The following is a 10907-nucleotide window of genomic DNA, read 5'->3' as shown; positions in this document are numbered from 1 at the left end:
CATCAAAAATGGGAGGAATAGATGAACAGAAACTTCATCAGAAAGACATACAGAAATCATACATGAAAAAAATGCTTTGCATCACTTATAATCAGGGGCATACAAATCAATAGAACAATGAGATATCATCTCAAATCAGTGAAACTGGCAAATATCACAAAGAATAAAAACATCGGGTGTTGGGCCAGAGAGGTAGTACAGTGGGTAAGTTGTCTGTATCCCTGACATCACATATGGTCCCCCAAGAGCTACTAGGAGTGATTTCTGAGAACATCCCTGCACATCACTGGGAATGGCCCATAAAACAAAAGACAAAAACCATAACAGACAAGCAAACAAACAAAATCAGCCAGCGTAAACAAAGTTCTATGGCAAAAGAGATGTATTTACTACTGGGGGAATGTCCACTAGTCAAGTTTTTGGGGAAAACAACATGGACACTCCTCTAAAAAATAGGAATTAAGAGTCCAGTGGACACAGCAATACCATGTCTTGGCATCTACAGCAAGGACCCCAAACTGCAATTCAGAAAAACATTTGGACTCCTGAGTGTATTGCACGCCAATTACCAAAATTCTAGAGACACCCAAGTGTCCGAGAACAGATGATTGAATAAAGCAATGGCAGCACATATACACAATAGGATACTACTCAGCAATAAGAAAAAATGAAATAATGAAATTTGTTGCTATGTGAATAGAGCTGGTGAGTATCATGCTGAAGTGAAACTAGACAGAAGAAAAGTAATGGATGCAGATGATTTTTCTCATATGTGGGATATAAAGAAACAAGGTAAGGAAATAACAAATGCTTCAAAGCAACAGGAATTTACAAAGGTCACTAGTAGGAAGCTATGAGGGGGTGTGGGGGAAGGGTAAAAGGATGGAGGCAAATAAGAAATGGGAAAAGGACACAAAGGGACATGGTAGAGAGAAATACACACTGGTGGGTATTATAGTGCTAGAATGTTCCATGCATGAAACCCTGCCATTAGCAGTATTGTAAAGCATAATGCCTAAAAGAATTTAAACTTTGGGGCTGGAGTGATAGCATAGCGGGTAGGGCGTTTGCCTTGCACGCGGCCGACCCGGGTTCAAATCCCAGCATCCCATATGGTCCCCTGAGCACCGCCAGGAGTAATTCCTGAGTGCACAGCCAGGAGTAACCCCTGTGCATCGCCAGGTGTGACCCAAAAACCAAAAAAAAAAAGAATTTAAACTTTGTTTTTTTTTTTTTTAAATTTATGTATTTTTAATTAGAGAATCACCGTGAGGGTACAGTTACAGATTTATACACTTTTGTGCTTATACTTCCCTCATACAAAGTTTGGGAACCCATCCCTTCACCAGTGCCCATTCTCCACCACCCGTAAACCCAGTGTCCCTCCCACCCTCCCCAATCCCATCTCCCCCCCACCCCACCCTGCCACTGTGGCAAGGCATTCCCTTCTGTTTTCTCTCTCTAATTAGCTGTTGTGGTTTGCAATAAAGGTGTTGAGTGGCCGCTGTGCTCAGTCTCTAGCCCTCATTCAGCCCGCAACTCCCTTCCCCCACATGGCCTTCGACTACAATGTAGTTGGTGATCGCTTCTCTGAGTTGACCTTTCCCCGGAACGTGAGGCCAGCCTCGAAGCCATGGAGTCAACCTCCTGGTACTTATTTCTACAGTTCTTGGGTGTTAGTCTCCCACTCTGTTATTCTATATACCATAGATGAGTGCAATCTTTCTATGTCTGTCTTTCTCTTTCTGACTCATTTCACTCAGCATGAAACTTTTCATGCCCATCCACTTGACTACAAAATTCTTGACCTCCTTTTTTCTGACAGCTGCATAGTATTCCATTGTATAGATGTACCAAAGTTTTCTCAACCAGTCATCCGTTCTGGGGCATTCGGGTTTTTTCCAGATTCTGGCTATTGTAAACAGTGCTGCGATGAACATACATGTGCAGATGTTGTTTCGATTGTACTTTTTTGCCTCTCTGGGATATATTCCCAGCAGTGGTATTGCTGGGTCAAATGGGAATTCAATATCTAATTTTTTGAGAGTCGTCCAAATTGTTTTCCAGAAGGGCTGAACCAGTTGGCATTCCCACCAGCAGTGAAGAAGGGTCCCTTTCTCCCCACATCCTCTCCAACAGCGGTTGCTTTTGTTCTTTTGGATGTGTGCTAGTCTCTGTGGTGTGAGGTGGTATCTCAAAGTTGTTTTGATCTGCATCTCTCTGATGATTAGTGATGCAGAGCACTTTTTCATGTGCCTTTTGGCCATTCGTATTTCTTCCTTGGTAAAGTTTCTGTTCATTTCTTCGCCCCATTTTTTGATGGGGTTGGATGTTTTCTTCTTGTAGAGTTCAACCAGTGCTTTATATACCATTGATATCAACCCCTTATCTGATGGGTATTGTGTAAATATCCTTTCCCATTCTGTGGATAGTCTTTGGATTCTGGTCACTGTATCTCTTGCGGTGCAGAAGCTTTTTTTTTTTTTTTTTTTTTTTTTTTTAAATAATTTTATTGAATCACCATGTGGAGGGTTACATAGTTCTCAGGATTATGTCGGTTATACAATTCTCAAACACCCTTCCCTTCACCAGTGCCCATCTCCCATCACCAACCCCCCCAGTATACCTGCCACCCCCTCCCACCTCCCCAGTCCCCACCCTTGTACATGATAAGTTCCACTTCGTTTATGCCTTATCTCGATTACATTCCATGTTTCAACACACAACTCACTACCATTGTTGGGGTTTCCCCCAAAAAAGGAAAGCAGTCCTATTGCCAAGGAGGCATTTGATAGTTCTCCACTGCTAAGAATATAGAGATATTAAGTCCCGCTGTTTGTTACATAACTTTTCTTTTTCCCCCTTGCCCCGCGCCACCGAGTTCACGCCTGTTTTAGTAATCGCCACGCTGCCTGACAAGGGAAAAAAAAACTGAAAAGGATGGTTATTTCCCGTCATCGGCAGGCGTGGGGCTCTGGCTTAGTTGATAGACTAGTAGAGTTTCTGCCAGCAGTTTCTGGAACCGAAGGGCTTGCGCTGGTATCGGCTCCGGCTCGAGATTCCACCAGCGTCCCACTGTTCCATGTACATAATTTTTCCCCTTATATCCCATTCCCACGCCACCAGGTCTGTTTGCTTAATGGACATCACACTATGTTTGACACCACGCCGCGTTTCTTCCCGAGAAAGAAGGATATTTCTTCTCAGCCGGCGTGGGGATATAGCTTAGTTCAGTCTAGAGAGATGGCTACCACTTTGATTGCCTTCAATATTTCAGCAACAGACTTACTATTCTTGTTAGGATCTCCCACAAAAGTCCGACCCATTAAAAAGGGACATATTACATATTGCTGATGCTAAGATGACATTAGGCTGTCGCGGCCGCGCGGTTTTGGGTTTCTGTATAAAGTCCAGGAAAAGTACAACCAGAAATATCACTACAAACTTTTACCCTTTTATGGTGCTCATAAGATGGAGAAGCCTAGAGAGAGGCTCGGCGTCTCCATTTTGCGCTCAGGAAAACCTCGGATCCTGCGCTGTGCTCAGGGGGGAGGTGTGGAGAGAGAGAGAGGTTAAAAGAATTGGGGGATGCCCGGCTCCCACTGTTTCAGCGCACCGTGGGGTCTCTGGTCCCATGCCGGAATTAGTTCAGTGGGCTGCTTGGAGTCCAAGAGCGCTTCCTTGGGCTCTTCCATCATGCTCGCTCCGCAGCAGGGTCCAAAGGGAAGCACACGTGGGGGAGGTGGGTTTAAGTATCTATCTGCTGTGGGCGGGGGTCGCCGCCCCCGCCCCCTGGGGCCTCCCGCAAGCGCGCGCGCCTCCCGTTTCAGCTGGGTCGCCGTCATCATTTTGCGCTCAGGAAAACCGCGGATCCTGCGCTGTGCTCAGGGGGGAGGTGTGGAGAGAGAGAGAGGTTAAAAGAATTGGGGGATGCCCGGCTCCCACTGTTTCAGCGCACCGTGGGGTCTCTGGTCCCATGCCGGAATTAGTTCAGTGGGCTGCTTGGAGTCCAAGAGCGCTTCCTTGGGCTCTTCCATCATGCTCGCTCCGCAGCAGGGTCCAAAGGGAAGCACACGTGGGGGAGGTGGGTTTAAGTATCTATCTGCTGTGGGCGGGGGTCGCCGCCCCCGCCCCCTGGGGCCTCCCGCAAGCGCGCGCGCCTCCCGTTTCAGCTGGGTCGCCGTCATCATTTTGCGCTCAGGAAAACCGCGGATCCTGCGCTGTGCTCAGGGGGGAGGTGTGGAGAGAGAGAGAGGTTAAAAGAATTGGGGGATGCCCGGCTCCCACTGTTTCAGCGCACCGTGGGGTCTCTGGTCCCATGCCGGAATTAGTTCAGTGGGCTGCTTGGAGTCCAAGAGCGCTTCCTTGGGCTCTTCCATCATGCTCGCTCCGCAGCAGGGTCCAAAGGGAAGCACACGTGGGGGAGGTGGGTTTAAGTATCTATCTGCTGTGGGCGGGGGTCGCCGCCCCCGCCCCCTGGGGCCTCCCGCAAGCGCGCGCGCCTCCCGTTTCAGCTGGGTCGCCGTCATCATTTTGCGCTCAGGAAAACCGCGGATCCTGCGCTGTGCTCAGGGGGGAGGTGTGGAGAGAGAGAGAGGTTAAAAGAATTGGGGGATGCCCGGCTCCCACTGTTTCAGCGCACCGTGGGGTCTCTGGTCCCATGCCGGAATTAGTTCAGTGGGCTGCTTGGAGTCCAAGAGCGCTTCCTTGGGCTCTTCCATCATGCTCACTCCGCAGCAGGGTCCAAAGGGGGTGCAGAAGCTTTTTAGTTTAATGTAGTCCCATTTGTTGATCTCTGTTTTTACTAGATTGCTTAGTTCCGTGTCACCTTTGAAGATACCTTTATCTTCAATATCGTGGAGGGTTTCGCCGACCTTGTCTTCAATGTACCTTATGATTTGTGGTCTAATGTTGAGGTCTTTAATCCATTTTGATCTGACTTTTGTGCATGGTGTCAGGTCAAGGTCTAAACCCATTTTTTTGCATGTGGTTGTCCAGTTGTGCCAGCACCATTTGTTAAAGAGGCTTTCCTTGCTCCACTTCACATCTCTTGCTCCCTTATCAAAGATTAGATGGTCATACATTTGGGGTTGTGTGTAGGGATATTCCACCCTGTTCCATTGGTCTACGGCTCTGCCTTTGTTCCAGTACCATGCTGTTTTAATTGTTACTGCTTTGTAGTAAAGTTTGAGGTTGGGGATGGTGATGCCTCCCATCATCTTTTTCCCAAGAATTGTTTTAGCTATCCTTGGACGTTTGTTATTCCATATGAATTTTAGGATTGCTTGATCCATTTCTTTGAAGAATGTCATGGGTATACTTATAGGGATCGCATTGAATCTGTATAATGCTTTAGGGAGTATTGCCATTTTGACAACATTGATTCTCCCTATCCACGAGCAGGGTATATGTTTCCATTTCCTCATGTCCTCTTTGATTTCATGGAGTAGCGTTATGTAGTTTTCTTTGTAAAGGTCTTTTACTTCCTTGGTTAAGCTGATTCCGAGGTACCTGATTTTCTGGGGCACGATTGTGAATGGGATTGCTTTTTTCATGTCCCTTTCCTCTGCCTCATTGTTTGCATATATGAAGGCCATGGATTTTTGGGTATTGATTTTGTAGCCTGCAACTTTACTGTATAAGTCTATTGTTTCTAAGAGTTTCTTAGTAGAGGTTTTAGGCTTCTCTAGATATAGTATCATGTCGTCTGCAAATAGTGAGAGTTTGATTTCTTCCCTTCCTATCTGGATGCCCTTAATCTCTTTTTCTTGTCTAATAGCTATCGCAAGTACTTCCAGTACTATATTGAAGAGGAGTGGTGAGAGTGGGCATCCTTGTCTTGTGCCTGATCTCAGAGGAAAGGCCCTTAGTTTTTCCCCGTTGAGGATAATGCTTGCCGTAGGCTTGTGATAGATGGCTTCGACTATCTTGAGGAAAGTTCCTCCAAACCCCATTTTGGCGAGGGTTTTCATCATGAAAGGATGTTGGATCTTGTCAAATGCTTTCTCTGCATCTATTGATATGATCATATGGTTTTTATCTTTACTTTTGTTGATATGCTGGATTATGTTGATTGATTTCCGAATGTTAAACCATCCTTGCATCCCTGGGATGAATCCCACTTGGTCGTGATGTATGATCTTTTTAATGAGTTGTTGGATCCTATTTGCTAGTATTTTGTTGAGGATCTTCGCATCGGTGTTCATCAGGGAAATTGGTCTGTAATTTTCTTTCTTAGTGGTGTCTTTGTTTGCTTTTGGTATTAGGGAGATATGTGCTTCATAGAAACTGTTTGGGAGAGTTCCTGTTTTTTCAATTTCCTGGAAAAGTTTGAGGAAAACAGGCAATAGGTCTTCTTTAAATGTTTGGAAGAATTCGCCAGTGAAACCATCTGGGCCTGGGCTTTTGTTTTTGGGGAGGTTTTTGATTACCGTTTCAATTTCCTTAACATTGATGGGTCTATTCAGGTATTCCAGGTCTTCTTTCTTCAGTGTTGGGAGATTATAGGAATCAAGGAATCCATCCATTTCTTTTAGGTTCTCCTTTTTTGTGGCGTAAAGACTTTCAAAGTAGTCTCTAATGATCTTTTGAATCTCACTGGTTTCTGTTATGATGTCCCCCTTTTCATTTCTGATTCGATTTAATAGAGTTTTCTCTCTAAGAATTTAAACTTTGAATATTAATTTTTAATCAAAAATTATATCATTTTAAATTTTGGACTTTATTTAAATTCAGCACAGCTGATCAAAATGTTGAGGCAATAATTGTTTCATATTTACTTCTGTCACTGTCACTGTCATCCCATTGCTCATCGATTTGCTTGAGCGGGCACCAGTAACATCTCCATTGTGAGACTTGTTACTGTTTTTGGCATATCGAATATACCACGGGTAGCTTGCCAGGCTCTGCTGTGCAGGCGAGATACTCTCAGTAGCTTGCTGGGCTCTTCGAGAGGGGCAGAGGAATTGAGCCCGGGTTGGCTGTGTGCAAGGCAAATGCCCTACCCACTGTGCTATCGCTCCAGCCTTCATATTTACTTCTAGAGGTGGAAATTTTAAGTGCTTTTGTGGTTGTTTTTAGTTCCATGGAATGCAGTCTTCTCAATTCTAATTAGAGCACATATTCTAAAGCTTTATGACAGTTCAGTTTCTTTCATTGGTATTAGAAACATTTTTTAGGTGATATATATTTTAAAATGTTACAGCTACCTAGTAATTTTTATTATTGAAAATTTGAAATTGGATTTGTAAAAGTATTATTTTTTAATCTAAAGTGCATTTAAGTTTAAAATGGAACATAATGAAGCAATAACTAGAAATGTTTTTAAGATATAAAATATTGAGAAACACCGCACTAGGTGACTGACTTTTAGCATATAATGAGTTTATGTATTGTTATTAGTTTTGGGACATACACCGTGGTTCTTTGCAGCTCCTTCCTTCTCCCTAGCCCAATCCCTGTGTTATTCTAATAATAAAATATACTCCAAGCAAATGGTAGGATAATTTTGTAAATTTCACTGCTAGTGAAAAATGGAAATGAAGAGCTAGAATGAGAACTAGTAAGCATAAAACGGGCATCTGCTCGAACTGAACACACAGAATTTCTCAAGAGCCGTAACACAAAAAAATGAAACTATCTACTCTTTATTTTTAAAGTTTCATGAATCATACTTTACTCAAATTATGTGCTGCGTATCTGTGATAAGAACTTTTAATAATGCAGCAGCAGCAGCATTGGGAGCAACAATAAACATTCATTATTTTAATTTAATTTGTATTTTTGGTTTTTTAGGTCACACCTGGCTATGCCCAGGGCTTATTCCTAAACTCAGGAATAACTTCCAGAGGTGCTTGGGCTTCTTTTGCAATACCAAGCACTGAAGCAGAGTGCTAGGCAAATGCCTGATCCTCTGTAGTCTCCATCCCTAAAGATTTTATGCACTCTGTTTTGTTGTTTTAAGGCCACATCTGAATGTGCTTACTCGTGAGGCAAGGATGACTTGAATTATTAAGATATAACTGCTAAAGGATAACTTTGCAGCACTACTGAAGACTAAGACCAGCCCAGCTGCATGTAAGGCCAGCAGTTTTCCTGCTATACTGTCAAGCCCCCCAAATATTCTTTAAGATCATTGTCCTAATGAATATTTTGTTCCATTTCTCTAAAATATGTCCTTTTTTAATGGACACTAAAATCTAAGACCCGAAATGTTCCATACTTTGCAACAGAGCTTTTTTAAAAAATAAATTGAATCACAGTGACATATACAGTTGCTCACGATTGGGTTTCAGTCATATAATGTTCCAGTGTCATCAGTTTCCCTTCCACCCCACCTCACCTTTATGGCTTTATATCACTTCTCTCTCTCTCTGTCTCTCTCTTTCTCTCTCTCTCTCTCTCTCTCTCTCTAACCTTTTGTACATCATGGTTTGTATAAAGGACTGAAAGGTTGTTATCAGGTATATGCTTTTAGCTACTTGCAACACTCAGTTCTTTTTCAGAGTGACCATTTCTAACTATTATTATCATATTGGTCCCTTCTCTATCCTAAAGTCATTCTCCCCACACACTTGTTGCAAGCTACCAACTATTGACATTCATGCTGGCCCCTGCTTTTTCTGGTCTTAGATATTAGTCTCATACAATTATATATATATGTGATATATATATGTGTGTGTATGTGTGTATAGTATGTACATACTAGTATGTGTAGTATATATACTATATAGTATAGTGATATATATGTGTATGTATATCCTATATATAGGATATATATATCCCACAAATGAATGCATTTCAGTTAGAATTTTAATTTTATTTTTTGTTTTGTATTGTTTGAGGGTCACTCCCAGTAGTGCTCAGGAATTACTTCTGGCTATGCACTGTGTTTGCTTCGCATGCAGCCTACCCAGGTTTGATTCCTCCATCCCTCTCGGAGAGCCCGGCAAGCTATCAAGAGTATCCCGCCCACACGGCAGAGCCTGGCCAGCTACCCATGGTGTATTTGATATGCCAAAAACAGAAACAAGTCTCACAATGGAGACATTACTGGTGCCCGCTCGAGCAAATCCATGAGCAACAGATGACAGTGCTACAGTGCTATGCACTCAGAGATCACTCCCAGAGGGCTCAGGAGACCAGTGGGGTGCTGGGAATTAAGTCTAGAGCAACCACTTGCAATTGTAGGTGCCTTACCCACAATATTATCACTTGGCCCCTGCAATTTTAATTTCTAAAATCTCTATTTGAATTCATATTTAGGAGTATTTTGAAAACTGCAAAGTACTAAATGTGTGTGTTTTCCAAGTTGACTGTTTCTACAATACTGACAGTTTAAATGTTTGTTGATGATAATTAGCAGGAGACTAGAGGAAGTGAAACAGGAGTTGTAGCAAACATTGGAAGTGCTAAAGGATGGAAAGGAGATTCTCTGTGATAAATCTTCTACAAAGACCAGGAGAGATGAAACCAAGTAGAACTCGCCCTATAACTGTCTTGCTGAGTAGCTGGCAGAAGGACCCAATAGAGCTGAAAATTGGGGTGGCTGTTTGAAATCATTCTGCTCTTTAAGTTTTTATATACCCATGGCATTGCAGAAAGAACTAGAGAGCTCTACAGTAGTAAATGGTAGTTTTTCCTGTTAATAAATTAAAATTAAGGGGCCGGAGCGATAGCACAGTGGGTAGGGCGTTTGCCTTGCATGCGGCCAACCCGGGTTCGATCCCCGGCATCCCATATGGTCCCCCAAGCACTGCCAGGAATAATTCCTGAGTGCAAAAACAGGAGTAACCCCTGAGCATCGCTGGGTGTGACCCAAAAGGCAAAAAAAAAAAAATTAAAATTAAATGTCAGGCAGTGAATTTGTTTCCTAAAACCGTTGAATAGATGGTATTAATTACATAGAGGAGGAAATAGGAGGTGTATTCTATTTTATAGAAGAGAAATGACTTAATTTTAGTAAATAGAAATAAAACAAGATAAGTCAGTACTTATAGCAAATAAAAGTGTCAGAAAACCTGGTCAGAAATAGCAAAATAAAGGTGAGGAAAACCACAAAACACTGCATTCCGGAGAAATCACTTAGCTAAAGATATAGTGGGGCCTAATCAGTGGAGTTAATGTTCCAGGAATGGCTGTATTGAGCATGGATCAATTCTTCATCCATTCCCAATGGGATCTCCTCTTACATTACTAAATTTCCAGTAAGTACCTTTTTTTATACAACTACTATCTATATGAAGTAAACACATTCTTCTTTAAAGCTTTGCCCAATTTTGTTCTGGTTCCAAACCTGGACGCTTCAAATAGCAAAACTTGAAGACACTCAATTTAGTGATGAAGTAAAGAAACGTGGGGGAGCAGAGTAGCCCCCTGGAGGTGCTCAGGTTTTGCTCCTGACTCTGTGCTCAGGGATCACTCCTGATGGTACAAGAATTGAACTTGGGCCAGCTCTGTGCAAGGCAAGTGCCTTAACCCCTGTACAACCTCTCAGATCTCAGTGACCATCAATTTTTGAATGGACAGATGTCGCTTTGGTGGCTGTTCCTTTCTTTGAGCAGGTTTTCTAAGTATTCTATTGAGCTTCATAACTTCATAACTCTCCTTTAGACAAACAACATTATGAAAGACCTTAGCACTTCTATCATGTGTTGGCATCCTCAGAGACTGGCATCTCATTATTTCATTTAGCTCTCCTCTTCCGTTTTTTTTTTCAATGTAGGACTACTGCTATTTATTCAGCCATTGATTAAGCTGATTGAATTGGGCATGAACTCCACGTTACTTATTTTTAATTTTTTTTAAATTGGATATCCGTGAGATAGACAAAGCTGTTCATAATTGGGTTCCAATCATACAATGATCCAGCACCCATCCCCCCACCAGTGTACATTTATTTCCCACCA

This window comes from Sorex araneus, chromosome 2 (assembly GCF_027595985.1).
Source record: "Sorex araneus isolate mSorAra2 chromosome 2, mSorAra2.pri, whole genome shotgun sequence".
Lineage (NCBI taxonomy): Eukaryota > Metazoa > Chordata > Mammalia > Eulipotyphla > Soricidae > Sorex > Sorex araneus.
The sequence above is the reverse complement of the archived record's forward strand: the minus strand, read 5'-3'. Positions refer to the sequence as shown.